This window comes from Symphalangus syndactylus, chromosome X (genome assembly GCF_028878055.3).
Source record: "Symphalangus syndactylus isolate Jambi chromosome X, NHGRI_mSymSyn1-v2.1_pri, whole genome shotgun sequence".
In the NCBI taxonomy this organism is placed as follows: domain Eukaryota; kingdom Metazoa; phylum Chordata; class Mammalia; order Primates; family Hylobatidae; genus Symphalangus; species Symphalangus syndactylus.
This window is the reverse complement of record NC_072447.2, coordinates 106,869,771-106,887,596: the sequence shown is the minus strand read 5'-3', so window position 1 is coordinate 106,887,596 and position 17,826 is coordinate 106,869,771. Positions and strand designations below refer to the sequence as shown.

The 17,826-nt window shown below is 38.0% G+C and overlaps 1 protein-coding gene and 1 non-coding gene across 2 annotated transcripts in view; one reads left to right on the top strand and one right to left on the bottom strand.

Moving 5' to 3' along the window:
• GPRASP2 (G protein-coupled receptor associated sorting protein 2) overlaps window positions 1-17,826 on the bottom strand; it is a 121,982-nt gene that overhangs the window by 29,637 nt on the left and 74,519 nt on the right. The window lies entirely within an intron of this gene.
• Window positions 9,365-9,470, top strand: LOC129476519 (U6 spliceosomal RNA). The gene has a single exon (XR_008654960.1). It is a non-coding gene; the product is annotated as a U6 spliceosomal RNA (small nuclear RNA).

The following is a 17,826-nucleotide window of genomic DNA, read 5'->3' as shown; positions in this document are numbered from 1 at the left end:
AAAACCACATGATTATCTCAATAGATGCAGAAAAGGTCTTTGACAAAATTCAACAACCCTTCATGCTAAAAACTCTCAATAAATTGGGTATTGATGGGACGTATGTCAAAATAATAAGAGCTATCTATGACAACCCCACAGCCAATATCATACTGAATGGGCAAAAACTGGAAGCATTCCCTTTGAAAACTGACACAAGACAGGGATGCCCTCTCTCACCACTCCTATTCAACATAGTGTTGGAAGTTCTGGCCAGGGCAATCAGGCAGGAGAAGGAAATAAAGGGTATTCAATTAGGAAAAGAGGAAGTCAAATTGTCCCTGTTTGCAGATGACATGATTGTATATCTAGAATACCACATCGTCTCAGCCCAATATCTCCTTAAGCCGATAGGCAACTTCAGCAAAGTCTCAGTATACAAAATCAGTGTGCAAAAATCAGAAGCATTCTTATACACCAATAACAGACAGAAAGCCAAGTCATGAGTGAACTCCCATTCACAATTGCTTCAAAGAGAATAAAATACCTAGGAGTCCAACTTACAAGGGACATGAAAGACCTCTTCAAGGAGAACTACAAACCACTGCTCAATGAAATAAAAGAGGATACAAACAAATGGAAGAACATTCCATGCTCATGGGTAGGAAGAATCAATATCATGAGAATGGCCATACTACCTAAGGTAATTTATAGATTCAATGCCATCCCCATCAAGCTACCAATGGCTTTCTTCACAGAATTGGAAAAAACTACTTTAAAGTTCACATGGACCCAAAAAAGAGTCCGCATCGCCAAGTCAATCATAAGCCAAAAGAACAAAGCTGGAGGCATCACGCTACCTGACTTCAAACTATACTACAAGGCTACAGTAACCAAAACAGCATGGTACTGGTACCAAAACAGAGATATAGACCAATGGAACACAACAGAGCCCTCAGAAATAATGCCACATATCTACAACCATCTGATCTTTGAGAAACCTGACAAAAACAAGAAATGGGGAAAGGATTCCCTATTTAATAAATGGTGTTGGGAAAACTGGCTAGCCATATGTAGAAAGCTGAAACTGGATCACTTCCTTACACCTTATACAAAAATTAATTCAAGATGGATTAAAGACTTACATGTCAGGCCTAAAACCATAAAAACCCTAGAAGAACACCTAGGCAATACCATCCAGGACATAGGCGTGGGCAAGGACTTCATGTCTAAAACACCAAAAGCAATGGCAACCAAAGCCAAAATTGACAAATGGGATCTCATTAAACTAAAGAGCTTCTGCACAGCAAAAGAAACTACCATCAGAGTGAACAGGCAACCTACAGAACAGGAGAAAATTTTTGCAATCTGCTCATCTGACAAAGGGCTAATATCCAGAATCTACAATGAACTCAAACAAATTTACAAGAAAAAAACAAACAACCCCATCAAAAAGTGGGCGAAGGATATGAACAGACACTTTTCAAAAGAAGACATTTATGCAGCCAAAAAAACACATGAAAAAATGCTGATCATCACTGGCCATCAGAGAAATGCAAATCAAAACCACAATGAGATACCATCTCACACCAGTTAGAATGGCCATCATTAAAAAGTCAGGAAACAACAGGTGCTGGAGAGGATGTGGAGAAATAGGAACACTTTTACACTGTTGGTGGGACTGTAAACTAGTTCAACCATTGTGGAAATCGGTGTGGCGATTCCTTAGGGATCTAGAACTAGAAATACCATTTGACCCAGCCATCCCATTACTGGGTATATACCCCAAAGATTATAAATCATGCTGCTATAAAGACACATGCACACGTATGTTTATTGCGGCACTATTCACAATAGCAAAGACTTGGAACCAACCCAAATGTCCAACAATGATAGACTGGATTAAGAAAATGTGGCGCATACACACCATGGAATACTATGCAGCCATAAAAAATGATGAGTTCATGTCCTTTGTAGGGACATGGATGAAGCTGGAAACCATCATTCTCAGCAAACTATCGCAAGGACAAAAAACCAAACACTGCATGTTCTCACTCATAGGTGGGAATTGAACAATGAGAACACATGGACACAGAAAGGGGAACATCACACACCGGGGCCTGTTGTGGGGTGGGGGGAGGGGGGAGGGATAGCATTAGGAGATATACCTAATGCTAAATGATGAGGTAATGGGTGCAGCACACCATCATGGCACATGTATACATTTGTAAGAAACCTGCACGTTGTGCACATGTACCCTAAAACTTAAAGTATAATGAAAAAAAGGAGGAAAAAAATTACTTTAGTGTGTTTTGTGATTTTTACCTATGAGGTACTTATTTTCCTTTAAATTTCAATTGTAGGAATTATTTATGTCCTAAGGTTAAGGTAGGTAATTCCAGGGATTTGCTTGTTTCAATAATGTACCATGGCTCACTACTTGTTTGGGACCTCAAAATTATCTATGTAATATTCATTTGACCAGTCAATTAATGTGAAATAGAATTTCATCTCTGTGTTGGTAGGCTTGTGTTTAAAATTTCTCAAGTAAGTGACATCATTGAAAACGGTAGAGGAGGAAACTCCAAAACTGCATTCATCCATTAAAGAAAAAAATGGTCAGAATAAAATATTTTGGAAGGCAAATTATAATTTAAGAATTACAACAATAAAGGGAACACTTAATTTTTAAAAGGTACCAAATTTCAGTGAGAGAGCATTATGGCATTTTAACTTATTTTCTACCGTCCTACACTACCTAGCTGGTAGGCTGCCATAGGGGCAGCTGCTTGTTTTCCTGGTGTGGCTTGCTAGGAGCCAGAGAGGCAATTTGGACGCTGTTCTCACAGAAATGTGGGTTTGTGTTTTGATCTGTCTGAAAGCTCCCAGAGGGGTTAGCTCAGAGTTGTGGGTTTTTTTTGGTTGGTTTTGTTTGTTTGTTTGTTTTGCTAGCCTTTTAACTTTTGTTGAAAGCATTTAAAGGCAAACATGCAGGCTGCAGCCTCCTAGGACAAGAAATAATAGAAAGAGCAAGCCATAGACAGACCAAAAATCCTGGGGGAAAATGCTACTGAAGGAGACATGTGGGGAGTAAGGGCTTTTAAAAGCCCCTGTATATAAAAGGGAAACAGAAAGCTATGTGAGAGATACATGCTCAGAAAACACTGGAGAAAACCTGAAGATTTCACTTCTACCTGACCTTTACTTTAGGCTCTAGCAAGGAGGAAGTGAAGGTCTATGCAGAGATGTAAATGGCCAAGCTAAGCACCAAAAGAGTTCACCAACACAGAGCCAATCTACAAAGATTGTAAGATAACTGAAAGCATTTTTTTTAACTTTAGATATTTTTAAAAACATGTTTAATCACCAAGTGACCACTGAGATAACAGAACAGAGATTTCAGGGACCAAAAATGACAAACAATATAGTCTTTTAAAATAGATCAGAAAAATCACTAAACAAACAAAAAATCACAACCTACAACAAATAGCAACAAAAAACCCCAAGGAGGAGAGATAACCTGATTTATAAAGTTACCACATTATAATAATATAAATGTCCAGTTTTCAACAAAAAAGAGGCACAAAAAGTAAGAAAGTATGATTCATTCACAGAAAGAAAAAAAATTAATAGCTATAGACCCTGAGTAAGCCTAGACATTTGCCACATTAAACGCAGACTTTATGCTTTAAATAAACTGTCTTAAATATGCTCAAAGAGCTAAGGGAAACAATGAACAAAGAACTAAAGGAAGCCTGGAGAACTACTATCTCAACAAAGTGAGGATATCAATAGAGATAGAAGTTGTAAAAGAGCACTACATAAAAATTCTGGATACGGAATTACAGCTGGATAGAAATAATGAGTTCTGGTATTTTGCAGATCTGTAGGGTAAATATGGGAGCAGAGATAAAATCAATAGAGAATAGAAAAGAAATAGAGAGTTTGAATGAAACCAGAAGTTGCTTCCTCCAAAAGATAAGAAAATTGTCAAATCTCTAGCAAGGCTGTCAAAAAAAAAAAAAAAAAAAAAAAGAGAGAGACTCAATTTATGGAAATTAGGAAGTACAGAACACATGAGCACAATGCACAATTGCAGAATAGGAGGATCCAGCCCCCGTATCTCCATAGAAACATTGATCTTAACAAACAACTTTATAGTTTGGATGTTTGTTCCTAAAAAGCTCATGCTGAAATCTGATGCCTAATCTTGGAGGTGAAACATAATGGGCAGTGTTTTGGTTATGGGAGTAGATCTTTCATGAAAAGATTAATACCTTCCCTCAGGGAGAGGGTGAGCGAGTTTCTGTTCTACTAGATCCCAGGAGAGATGGTTGTCAAAAAGAGCCTGGCATCTCCCTTTCTCTCTTACTTCCTCTCTCACCACGTGATCTTTATACACCTTGGCTCCCCTTCACCATCTGCCATGAGTAGAAGCAGCCTGAGGCCATCACCAGAAGTAAATGCTGGTGCTGTGCTGTTTGTACAGCCTGCAGAACCGTGAGCCAAATAAACCTCTTTCCTTTATAAATAACTCAGCCTCAAGCATTTCTTTGTTGCAACATAAAATGGACTGAGACAGATGAGAAAACATTTAGGGGAGCCCAGGAATCCAGCTGAAAGGTTTGAGCTCCCTGCTGTAGAAAAAAAAAAAAAAAAAAACCTAGGAATAGATGTATTGAAGAGGGCAAGTAGAACAATTTCATATACCCATGTCACCCCCCACTGCCCACCTGCCCAGGGTGGCAGAGCTCAGGGCCAAAAGATACCTCCTCAGAAACTGATGGATCCTGTGAACTGGCTTGTGTATTCCACCAAAAGTTCCACTCATGAACCTCATAGGATGTTTCACCTGTGGACCTCCCAACTAGCTGACACACATCCTTCTTAGTCCACATGCTCCTTCCCCAAGAGCTGAGACCCTGCATTCACCCACAGATAGTGTCCATGAGCCTCAATAGACAGCACACAGATATGACCAGCCACTGCAACTCTGCTAGATTTGGAGAAAATGCTCAATCTTGACACTTCAAGATTGCACTGCCATAGAGAAAATAATTAGGAGGCTTTCAGCAGCTGGCATGGCATTGTGAAATCAAGAGAAGGTACACAATCCCAAGACTTCACCCTCACAGGGAACAAGAAGATTGGAGCAGATATATCCACAAAAAATATCTGAGAGATCTCCCAGAATCTTGAGTCAGACTCACTTGTGAAGATCTTTACCTCGAGGAGGTTATGTTTCTTCAAATGTGAAGACAGAGACACAAGGCTTCAAGGGAAATGAAGAATCAAGGACACATAAGACACCAAAGGAACAAAATAAAGCTCCAATGGCTGATGCCAAAGAAATGAAAATCAATGAACTTCTTGATAAGAATTCATAATAATTGTCTTAGAAAAGCTCAGTGAGCTACAAGATAACACAGATAAACAACAAAATGAAATTTTAAAAACATATGAACAGAATGAGAAATTTAACAAAGAGAAACTATAAAAAAGAACCAAACAAATTCTGGAGCTGCACAATAACTGAACTGAACAATTCAACAGATAGCTCAACAACATGCCTAATCATGCAGGAAAAAAGTCAGTAAACTTAAAGACAGAACATTTAAAATTATCCAGTACACAGAATAAAAAGAAAAAAGAATGGAAAACGGTGAAGAAAGCTTACAGGACTACGGAAGACCACCAAGTGAACCAATAGATGCATTATGAAGGGCCAAGGAGCAGAAACAGAGAAAGAGAGAGAAAGCATATTTAAATACATGATGACAGGAAACTTCCCAAATCTGGAGAGAGAAATTAATATCCAGATCCATGAAGCCCAAAGAACTCAAAACAGATTGAACATAAAAAGGTATTCACCAAGACACATTATGATCAAATTGTGAAAAGTCAATGACAAGTAGAATTTTGTAAGCAGCAAGAGAAAAGCAACTCACCACATAAAGGGAATCCCCATAATATTACAAGGGATTTCTTAGAAGAAACCTTGCAGACCAGGAGAGAGTGGGATAATACATTCAAAGGGCTGAAAGAAAAAAAAAAACACTACCAACTAAGAATGCTTTGTCCAGCAAGTTGTCCTTCAGAAACGAAAATAAATAAATAAATAAATAAAAATGTTCCCAGACAAACAAAAGCTGAGGGAGTTTATCACCAATAGGCCTTCCTTACCAAATGCTAAAGGGAGTTCTTCAAGTTTAGAAACAAAAGGATGATAATTAGCAACATTAAAACATATGAAAGTATAAAACTCACCAGTAAAAATAAGTATATAGTTGAATTCAGAATAGTCTAATAATGTAATGATGTCATATGAATCACTTTCAACTCTAGTATAAAGTTAAAAGACAAAAGCATTAAAAATAACTCTAGTCATAATAATTTTTTAATGAACACACAATACAGAATGATGTAAATTGTGACATCAATAACTTAAAATGTGGCAGTGGAGAAGTAAAAGTGTAGTTATTGTCTGTGATTAAATTTAAGTTGTTATCAGCTAGAATCAATAATATTTATATCAGCAATATAAAACTAGAAATCAGCAACAGGAGGAATCTTGGGAAAGTCACAAAAGATGGAAGTTAAACAGCATTCCCCTGAAAAACCAATAAATCAAAGATTAAATAAAAAAGGAAATGAAAATTATCTTGAGAGAAACAAAACTGAAAATATCATATACCAAACTTATAGTATACATCAAAAGCCATTATAACAGAGAAGTCTATAGCAATAAATGCCAACATTAAGAAAAACAAAAGAGTTGAAATAAACAATCTAACTTTATAACTCACAGAGAAAAAGAAGAAAATATCAAGCCTAAAGTGATTAGAAAAAAAGAAAATAATCAATATAAGAGCAGAAATAAATGAAATAGAGACTAGAAAAACAATCAAAATGACCAAATAACTAAAGAGTTGGTTTCTCAAAAAGATAAACCAAATTGACAAACCTTTAGCTAGGCTAGAAAAAAAGAGAGTAGACTCGAAAAATCAGAAATGAAGGAAAAGACATTACAGCTGATAGCACATAAATGCAATGGATCAGGAGAGACTACTGGAAGGTGGCACACCCCAACTACATGGGGACAGAAGCTCCTTCACTCAGGAACCTTCCAGTCCACACTCTATGTATGTCTTCATCTCAATGTTCAACTATACCCTTTGTCATATCCTTTATTAATATAATAAACCAGTAAATGTAAGTGTTTTCTTAAATTCTGTGAGTCATGCTAACAAATTAATTGTACCTGAGGAAGGGGTCTTGAAAAACCCTGATTATTAGCTGGTAGGTCAGAAGCATGTGTAAAACAATCTGGAACTTTCAACTGGCATTAGAAGTGGGGGGCCATCTTGTGGGACTGAGCCCTTAACCTGTAGGATTTGACTCTAATTCCAGGTAGAGAGTGTCATAATCAAATTGAATTATAAGACACCCTGTTGGTGTCTGTTGCAGAAAAGTTTGGTGTTTAGGGAAAAAAGCCACACATTTTGGCCACAAAAAGTGTTCTGTGTTGGGTTGAGTGGAGCATTTGAGAGAAGGAAGAACATCTTGTGTTTTTTTTTTTCCTATCAAATGCACTAATATACAGCATAATATCGATAGGTAACAATAATGTATTATATACCTAAACTTTGCTAAGACAATAGATATGTTAAGTGTTCTTAACACACACACACACACACACACACACACACACACATACACACACAATGATAATAAAGGGGATGGGAGGACTCTTTGGAAAGTGATAGATATATTTATGCCCTTATCATTAACATTAAATGTATAGAGCTTTTTTATGTATCAATCATATATCAATTAAATAGTTTTAAAATGAAATAAAATGTGGGGACATTACTAGCGACCTTACAGAAATATGAAGTAGTATAAAACATACTATGGACAATTGTCTAACACAAATTAGATAACCTAGATAAAATGGACAACTTCCTAGAAACACAAAAACTGCCCAAATGACTCAAGAAGTACAAAATCTGATGAGATATAGGTAAAGAGAATCAATCAGTAACCAAAAACCTAGCAAAGAAAAGTCCAGGATCAAATGGCTTCAGTGGTGAATTGTACCAAACATTTAAAAGTAATTAACATAAAGCTGGGCGCAGTGGCTCACGCCTGTAATTCCAACACTTTGGGAGGCTGAGGTGAGCAGGATCACCTGAGGTCAGGAGTTCTAGACCAGCCCGACCAACATGGCGAAACCCCATCTCTACTAAAGATACAAAAATTAGCCAGGTGTGGTGGTGCATGCCTGTAATCCCAGCTACTTGGGAGGCTGAGGCAGGAGAATAGCTTGAACCCGGGAGGTGGAGGTTGCAATGAGCTGAGATTGTACCACTGTGCTCCAGCCTGGGCGACAGAGCGAGATTGTCTCAAAAAAAAAAAAAAAATTAACACAAATACATCTTGAAGTATTCCAAAAATTAGAAGAGGATGCAACATTTCCTAACTCATTCTATGAAGACACCCTTAAACTGATATCACAGCCAGACAAAAATATCACAAGAAAACTATAGATCAATATCACTTACGAATATAGATGTAAAAATTCTCAAAAATATCAACAACTATCAAACTGAATTTAACAGCATATTAAAATATTATACTCCATGACCAAGTGGAATTTATTCCAGGAATACATATTTAGTTCAATATATGAAAATCAACATAATACACCACATTAAGAGAATGAAGGAAAAACATCACGTTCTTACAAATTGATACAGAAAAGGCCTTTGACAAATTCCAATTCCCTACCATGATAAAAACACTCACCAAACCAGGAATAAAAGAGAACTTCCTTCACATGATAAAAGGCATTTACAAAAAACTTATAGCTAGCATCATACTTAAGGATGAAAGACTTTCTCCTATAATCAAAAACAAGACAAGGATGTCCACTTTTACCGCATCAATTCAACATGGTACTGGAAGTCTAGCCAGATAATTAGGCAAGACAAAAGAATAAAGGGCATATAAATTGGAAAGGAAAAAGTGAAACTCTCTCTCACCATTAATGACATGATGCTATACATAGAAAATCCCAAGATCCACAAGAAACTTACTAGAACTAATAAACCAGTTCAGCCACCTGTGGCAAACTGCTTGCTACCATTCCACAAAGACATAAGAAGCTTGCATCATAATGTCAATGTGCTCACTGCTACTTTCATAAAAAAAAACCTGCTATGAAAATAATGTGTAATTTGTTGTCAATTTAAATAAATTCTGGCATAAATTCCTTTTTTTTTAAACTTCAGATTAGCACTTTGAGTAGGATCATTCAGGATTGATCATATGCTCCAACTTTATAACTAAATTTTACATATTTAAATTAATATGAAAAAAGATTGTGCTCACTTTGGCATCACATATACTAAAATTGGAATGATATAGAGAAGATTAGCATGGCCTCTGTGAAAGATGACATGCGAATTCATGAAGCATTCCGTATTTTTAATTAAAAGACACAGAATGGCAAGGTGGATAAAGAGTCAAGACCCAACAGTGTACTGTATTCAAAAGACCCATCTCACGTGCAAAGACACACATAGGCTCATGAAAGCAGAAAGAAAGTAGGGTTGCAATCCTAGCTTCTGACAAAACAGACTTTAAACCAACAAAGATCAAAAAAGACAAAGAAGGGCATTACACAACGGTAAAAGTTCAATTCAACAAGGAGAGCTAACTATCCTAAATATATATGCACCAAATACAGGAGCACCCAGATTCATAAAAAGAAGTTTTTAGAGATCTACAAAGAGACTTAGATCCCCACACAATAGTAGTGGAAGACTTTAACACCCCACTGTCAATATTAGACAGATCGTCAAGACAGAAAACTAACAAGGATATTCAGGACTTGAATTCAGCTCTGGACCAAGTGGACCTGACACATATCTACAGAGCACTCCATCCAAAAACAACAGAATATACATTTTTCTTGGTGCCATGTAGCACTTACTCTAAAATCGATCACATAATTGGAAATAAAACACTCCCCAGCAAATGCAAAAGAACTGAAATCATAACAGTCTCTCAGACCACAGTACAATCAAATTAGAACTCGAGATTAAGAAACTCACTCAAAACCACACGACTACATGGAAACTGAACAACCCACTCCTGAATGACTCCTGGGTAAATAATGAAATTAAGGCAGAAATCAAGAAGTTCTTTGAAACTAATGAGAACAAAAATACAAAGTACCAGAATCTCTGGGACGCAGCAAAAGCAGTGTTAAAAGGGAAATTTATAGCACTAAATGCGCACATCAAAAAGCTACAAAGATCTCAAATTAACACCCTAACAACCCAACTAAAAGAACTAGAGAACCAAGAGCAAACAAACCCCAGAGCTGGCAGAAGACAAGAAATAACCAAGATCAGAGTTGAACTGAAGGAGACACAGACACGAAAAACCCTTCAAAAAGTCCATGAATCCAGAAGCTGGTTTTCTGAAATAATAAATAAATAAATAAATAAATAAGCCACTAGCTAGACTAATAAAGAAGACAGAATAATCAAATAGACACAATAAAAAATGATAGAGGATATCACCAATGACCCCACAGAAATACAAAAAACTACCAGAGAATACTATAAACACCGCTATGCGAATAAACCAGAAAATCTAGAAGAAACGGATAAATTCCCGGACACATAGACCCTCAAGACTGAACCAGGAAGAAGTTGAATCCCTGAATAGACCAATAACAAGTTCTGAAATTGAGGCGGGAATAAATAGCCTACTAACCAAAAAAAGCCCAGGACCAGACAAATTTACAACTGAATTCACCCAGAGGTACAAAGAGGAGCTGGGACCACTTCTGAAACTATTCCAAACAACTGAAAAGGGACTCCTCCCTAACCCACTTTATGAGGCCAGCATCATCCTGATACCCAAAACCTGGCAGAGATAGAACAAAAACAAAAAAACTTCAAGCCAATATCCCTTATGAACATCAATGCAAAAATCCTCAGTAAAATACTGGCAAACGGAATCTAGTAGCACATCAAAAAGCTTATCCACCACGATCAAGTTGGCTTCATCCCTGGGATTCAAGTCTGGTTCAGCATATGAAATCAAATTAACATATTTTATCACATAAACAGAACCAATGACAAAAACCACAAGATTATCTCAATAGATGCAGAAAAGGCCTCCAATAAAATTCAACATCCCTTCGAGTTAAAAACTCTCAACAAACTAGGTATTGAAGGAACATACTTCAAAATAATAAGAGTCATTTATGGCCAGGCGTGTTTGCTCACGACTGTAATCCCAGCACGTTGGGAGGCCGAGGTGGGCAGATCACCTGAGGTCAGAAGTTCGAAACCAGCCTGGCCAACATGGCGAAATTCCATCCCTACTAAAAATACAAAAATTGGCCTGGCATGGTGGCATGTACCTGTAGTCCCAGCTACTCGGGAGGCTGAGGCACGAGAATCACTTGAACCCAGGAGGCAGAGGTTGCAGTGAGCCGAGATTGTGCCACTGCACTCTAGCCTGGGTGACAGAGCAAGACTCCATCTCAAAAAAAAAGAAAAAGAAAGAAAGAAAAAGAAATGAAATAAGAGCCATTTATGACAAACTCATAGCCAATATCACACTGAATGGGCAAAAGCTGGGAGCATTTCCCTTGAAAACCAGCACAAGACAAGAATACAGTCTCTCTCCCCTTCTATTTTTTTTTTTTTTTTTTTTGAGACAGAGTCTCGCTCTGTCACCCAGGCTGGAGTGCAGTGGTGTGATCTCAGCTCACTGCAACCTCCACCTCCCGGGTTCACGCCATTTTCCTGCCTCAGCATCCCGAATAGCTGGGACTACAGGCACCCGCCACCACGCCTGGCTAATTTTTTGTATTTTAGTAGAGATGGGGTTTCACCATGTAAGCCAGGATGGTCTCGATCTCCTGACCTCATGATCCGCCCGCCTCGGTCCCCCAAAGTGCTGGGATTACAGGCGTGAGCCACCGTTTCCAGCCTCTTCCCTTCTATTTAACATAGTATTAGAAGTTCTGGCCAGGGTAATTGGTTCAAGAGAAAGAAATAAAGCGTATTCAAATAGGAAGAGAGGAAGTCAAATTGTCTCTTTTTGCAGAAGACATGATCCTATATCTAGAAAACCTCATCACCTCAGCCCAAAATCTTCTTAAGCTGATAAGCAACTTCAGCAAAGTCGGGATAAAAAATCAATGTGCAAAAATCACAAGCATTACTATATACCAACAACAGACAAGCAGAAAGCCAAATCATGAATAAACTCCCATTCACAATGGCTACAAAGAGGATAAAATACCTATGAATACAGCTAACAAGGGAAATGAAGGACCTCTTCAAGGAGAACTACAAACCACTGCTCAAAAAAGTCAGAGAGGACACAAATAAATAGAAAAACATTCCATGCTCATGGATAGGAAGAATTAATATTGTGAAAATGGCCACACTGCCCAAAGCAATTTATAGATTCAATGCTATTCCTATTAAACTACCATTGATATTCTTCACAGAATTAGAAAAAACTACATTAGCATTCATATGGAACCAAAAAGAGCCAGTATAGCCAAGACAATCCTAAGCAAAAAGAAAAAAGTTGGAGGCATCACACTACTTCAAACTATACTATAAGGCTACAGTAACCAAAACAGCATGGTACTGGTACAAACAGACTCATAGACCAATGGAACAGAATAGAGATCTCAGAAATCAGACTGCACATCTACAACCATCTGATTTTCGACAAATCTGACAAAAACAAGCAACAGGGAAAGGATTGCTTATTTAATAAATGGTACTGTAAAAACTGTCTAGTCATATGCAGAAAACTGAAATTGGACCCCTTCCTTACATCATATACGAAAATTAACTCAAGATGGATTAAACACTTAAATGTAAAACCCCAAACCATAAAAACCTGGAAGAAAATCTGGGCAATACCACTCAAAATGTAGGGATGGGCAAAGATTTCACAACAAAAATGTCAAAAGCAATTGCAACAAAAGCAAAAATTGACAAATGGGATCTAATTAAACTAAAGAGCTTCTGCACAGCAAAAGAAACTATAATCAGAGTGAACAGACAACGTACAGGATAGGAGAAAATTTTTGAAATCTGTTCATCTGACAAAAGTCTAATATCCAGAATCTACAAGGAACTTAAACAAATTTAGCAAAAAACCCCAAACAACCCCATTAAAAAGTGGGCAAAGGACATGAACACACACTTCTCAAAAGAAGACATTTATGCAGCCAACAACCATGAAAAAAAGCTCCACATCACTGATCATTACAGAAATGCAAATCAAAACCATATTAAGATACCATCTCACACCAATCAGAATGGCAATTATTAAAGAGTCAAGAAACAACAGATGCTGATGAGGCTGTGGAGAAATAGGAACACTTTTACACTGTTGGTGGGAATGCAAATTAGTTCAACCATTGTGAAAGACAGTGTGGCAATTCCTCAAAGACCTAGAACCAGAAATACCATTTGACTCAGCAATCCCATTACTGGGTATATACCCAAAGGAATATAAATCATTCTATTATAAAGATACATGCACATGTATGTTCATTGCAGCACTATTCACAATAGCAAAGACGTGGAATCAACCCAAATGCCCATCAATGATAGATTGGATAAAGAAAATGTGGTACCATACATACCATAGAATACTATGCAGCCATAAAAAGGAATGAGATCATGTCCTTTCAGGGACATGGATGGAGCTGGAAGTCATTATCTTCAGCAAACTAATGCAGGAACAGAAAACCCAACACTGCATGTTCTTACTTATAAGTGGGAGCTGAACAATGAGAACACATGGACAGAGGGAAGGGAACAACATACACTGGGGCCTGTCGGGGGAGGGAGGGGGAGGGCGGGGGAGGCAAGAGCATTAGGGAGAAGAGCTATTGCATGCCAGGCTTAATACCTGGGTGATGAGTTGATAGGTGCAGCAAACCACCATGGCACACATTTACCTATATAAAAAACCTTCACATTCTGTACATGTATCCTGGACCTTAAAATTAAATTAAAAAATTTATTTACTTCTCAATCAAAATTAATTACTTGGTCTTATGATTTTAATTTTATTTTTCTCTAGGTCTGTATAAAGTGAGTGAATCCACTAAATGCTAATCTTCTAGTTCCTATGCTGTTATTATTTCTCTTTATAATTTAATAAACTGATATTTTGAATCCTGTAAATCTTGTGAACTTGCTAAACATGAGCTTTTCCCACACAGATGAATCTATTTTTCTGTTATGAGGTTATTGAGCTTCTGAGCTGGTATGGTCTAGGGCCAGATATTGTGTACTTCTTTTAATGCCATCAAGGTACTAAGTGTTATTATGGATGGCTTCTTGAGGACATCCAGTAGACCTGGCAACACAGAGACACATCCTTTGGCCTGATCAACAGCCTTTTCCATTTTGAAACTCCAAGAAAGTTTCAAGGGAGTTATAGAAGAATATTAGTGTCCCTCACCACTAATCAATCTGATTGATGGAATATGAAAATAAAATTAATTGGAGATGAAATTAACTAGAGAGCCCACCATGTATGTGAGTTATGGATATAACATCTCAGATAAGACACAATGCTTATTATAAACTGCAGTAAGTGAACTGGTATGTTTCTAACACCAGAGAACAGTTACCTCAGAAACACATGTGAAAATGACATCATCAATTTCAAAAAAGACATGAGAAATTGTTGGAGTAGGGGCATATTATTGAATAAATGATACTGGTATTATGTAGAAAAAAAATCCATTTCTATTTTCCTCTTCCGTTTTTCATTTACCAGCCAAAATTCATTCTCGGTAAATGAGTATTTATTTCTCCTTCCACTCAATTTAAAACACTCATTAAGACATCTAATCTTGCTGGGATTTGTTCATGTGTATTGGAATTTAACTTGTTTTCCCAAATAACTAGCTAATTATTCCAACACCGTTCACTAAATATGCAAAAAAAAAAAAAAAAAAGTTAACATAGCAGGCCTGAGATTGGTCTCCTTAGAAACTCCTGCTTGCCAGGACAGCCCTGGAGTCTGGGAACTTGGACTAAGGGAGAATTCCCACCATTCCTAGAGCTGATAAGAATGGCTCACTGTACATAAACTTTTTGTGCAAACAATGTGGTTCATGCAAAATACTTTCTTTCCTTCTTGGATTCCGGAATTTTGGTCTGTGCTAGGCAAACGGCAGATACATGAAAAGCCCCCAATAAAAATCTTGGGCATTGAGTCTCTAATGCTGTCTTTGGTAGACAAAACATTTCACACATGTTGTCACAATTAATTGTTGGAGGAATTAAGCATATCCTGTGTGACCACACACAGCAAGAGGACTCTTGGAAGCTTGAGCCTATTTTCTTCTAGATTTTGCTCCGTGCTTTTTCCCCCTTTGCTGGTTTGGTTTTGTATCCTTTCACTGTAATAAATCACAGCTGTGAGTACAACTATACCCCAAGTCCTGTGTGTCCTGCTAGCAAATCATTGAACATGTGGATGGTCTTGAGGACCCACAGCAGACTGGATATTTCACTTTTTTCCATGAATCTGAACTGTCGTCTCAGTATAAATGCCTATATATGGGCTCTCTGTGTCCCATTTATCTTTTCCTGAGTCAGTTCTACTGTTTTAATAACCATAGGTTGATAAAAAAAAATTTAGATTCCTGCCCAACCTCCAAATTACTTTTCTTTCAAAATTGCTGGACTGTTCATAGGTTTGTGTGTGCACAGAAATTTATAAGGATTTCTTGAACCTCTGAAAACCTCTAAACCAAGGACCTCTAAAGGCAAATGGGGAAAACCTAAAAATACTCCACTCACAAGAAAGAAAATACAACTAGCTAATAAACATCTGAAAATATGTTTAACCTCTTTACTAATATCAAAACAACAGTGCAATACTACATTATCTAATTCCATTAGTAAATGACTTAAAAATTAAAAATATATGCTACTAAGGTCATAAACACATTAAAAACAGTATGTTCTAAGCTTACCATCTCTTTCTAAGACAAACTGTCTAGTGCACAGTCCCATCTCAAAGGAAGTATTTACTTGATTTTGAAGCAAGGTGTTTCCACTAACCTGAACCAGCATTGAATACCTGGGCCAAGGATAAACAAAGATACACAGAGAAGGAAGGATCAGGAATGTTAATGGCAGAATATGAAGATTATCTGAATGGCTGTCCAATCAAACAGTACAAGTTAACCACTGGAGTGAAGGTATAAACACATTAGATTAGGAAGTGGGCTCAAAAAAAGGTGAAAGTTCACGGAGTTGGTGAGAGGGATCAGGAATGTCACCATGTAGGGGGTGGATGGCCTTCTAGAAAATATTTGAAGGATGGACAGGCTTTTGACAGACAGACATTATAGCGGGGGAAGGATAACTGGAGGGAAGGGACAAAGTAAGAAAGGTAGCTTTTCCTGGTACAACAAACTGTGTGAATAAGCTGCGGTGCAGATAATGAGTATGAAAAGCTTATTTTAATCTGTAAAGAGTATATGATATATGTGCCACCCTAAAAGGCATTGGGTATAAATGTTTCAGAGATAAGTTTTAAGGTGTCTTTAAGGTACAGACAATCTCTATCTTATACAAACAGTTCCTGAGACTAGAAAAAGAACAAAAGCTATCCAAACTGATTTAATGAGTTCAACATAACAAAACCATAATGAGAAAACTAAAGAATAAAAATAAAATTATAGGGCAACTTCAATCATAAACAACAATGAAAAATTGTCAAGGTGAACCCTGCAGTATATTAATAAAAAATGATTATAACAAAAATACTGTGATAGAACTTCAGTGAGATAGGCATATCCACAATTGTAAATAGGGATATGCATACTTATAGTCAAAGATTTCAGCAACACTCTTTCAATAACAAAACATAGAGACAAAATAAGTGAAGATGTACAATAGAAGACATAAAATTATGAACTGGAGAAGGGCCCAAGATGGCTGAGTATAAACAGCTCTGGTCGGCAGCTCCCACTGAGACGAACGCAAAAGGCAAGTGATTTCTGCATTTCCAGCTGAGGTACACAGATTTTCTCTGGGTCATTGGGACTGACTAGGTGGATGGCATCATCCATGGAGAACAAAGAAATGCAGGGTGGGGTGACAGTTCACTTGGGAGCTGCATGGTGCAAAGGGACCTCCCTCCCTCAGCCAAGGGAGGTGGTGAGGGACTGTGCTACCTGCTCAGGGTTCTACACTTTTCCCACGGATTTTTGCAATCTGCAGATCAGAAGATTCCTTTGTGTGCTTACACCACCAGGGCCTTGGGTCCCAAACACAAAACTGAGCAGACCTACGGCAACTGCACCAGTCAGCAGCGGTTGGGGCAGGCACTGAGCTGCAGGAGTTTTTACATACTCTGGTGGCTCCCAGAACTCCAGGGTGGCAGAAGAGCTGTCCACTCCCATGGAAAGGGGGCTGAAGTCAGGGAGCCAAGTAGCCTTGCTCAGTAGGTCCCACAACCACAGAATCCCACAAGCTAAGACCCAGTGGCTTGGAATCCCTGCTGGACAGCACAGCAGCCTGGAGTCTGCGGAAGATGACCGAGTTCCCTGCGGGGAGGGGCGACCACCATTACTGTGGCTCTAGTTGGCAGTTTTCCACTGCCAGTGCTAGAGAAGCTGGGCGGTTTGGACTGGGTGATATTCCCCCACAGCAAAGCACAGCGGCTGTGGAAGATCTTGGCCAGACTGCTTCTTTAGGTGGCACCTGGATCCATCCCTCCTCATTGGGCAAGGCCTACCTGCAGGAATTCCTGCAA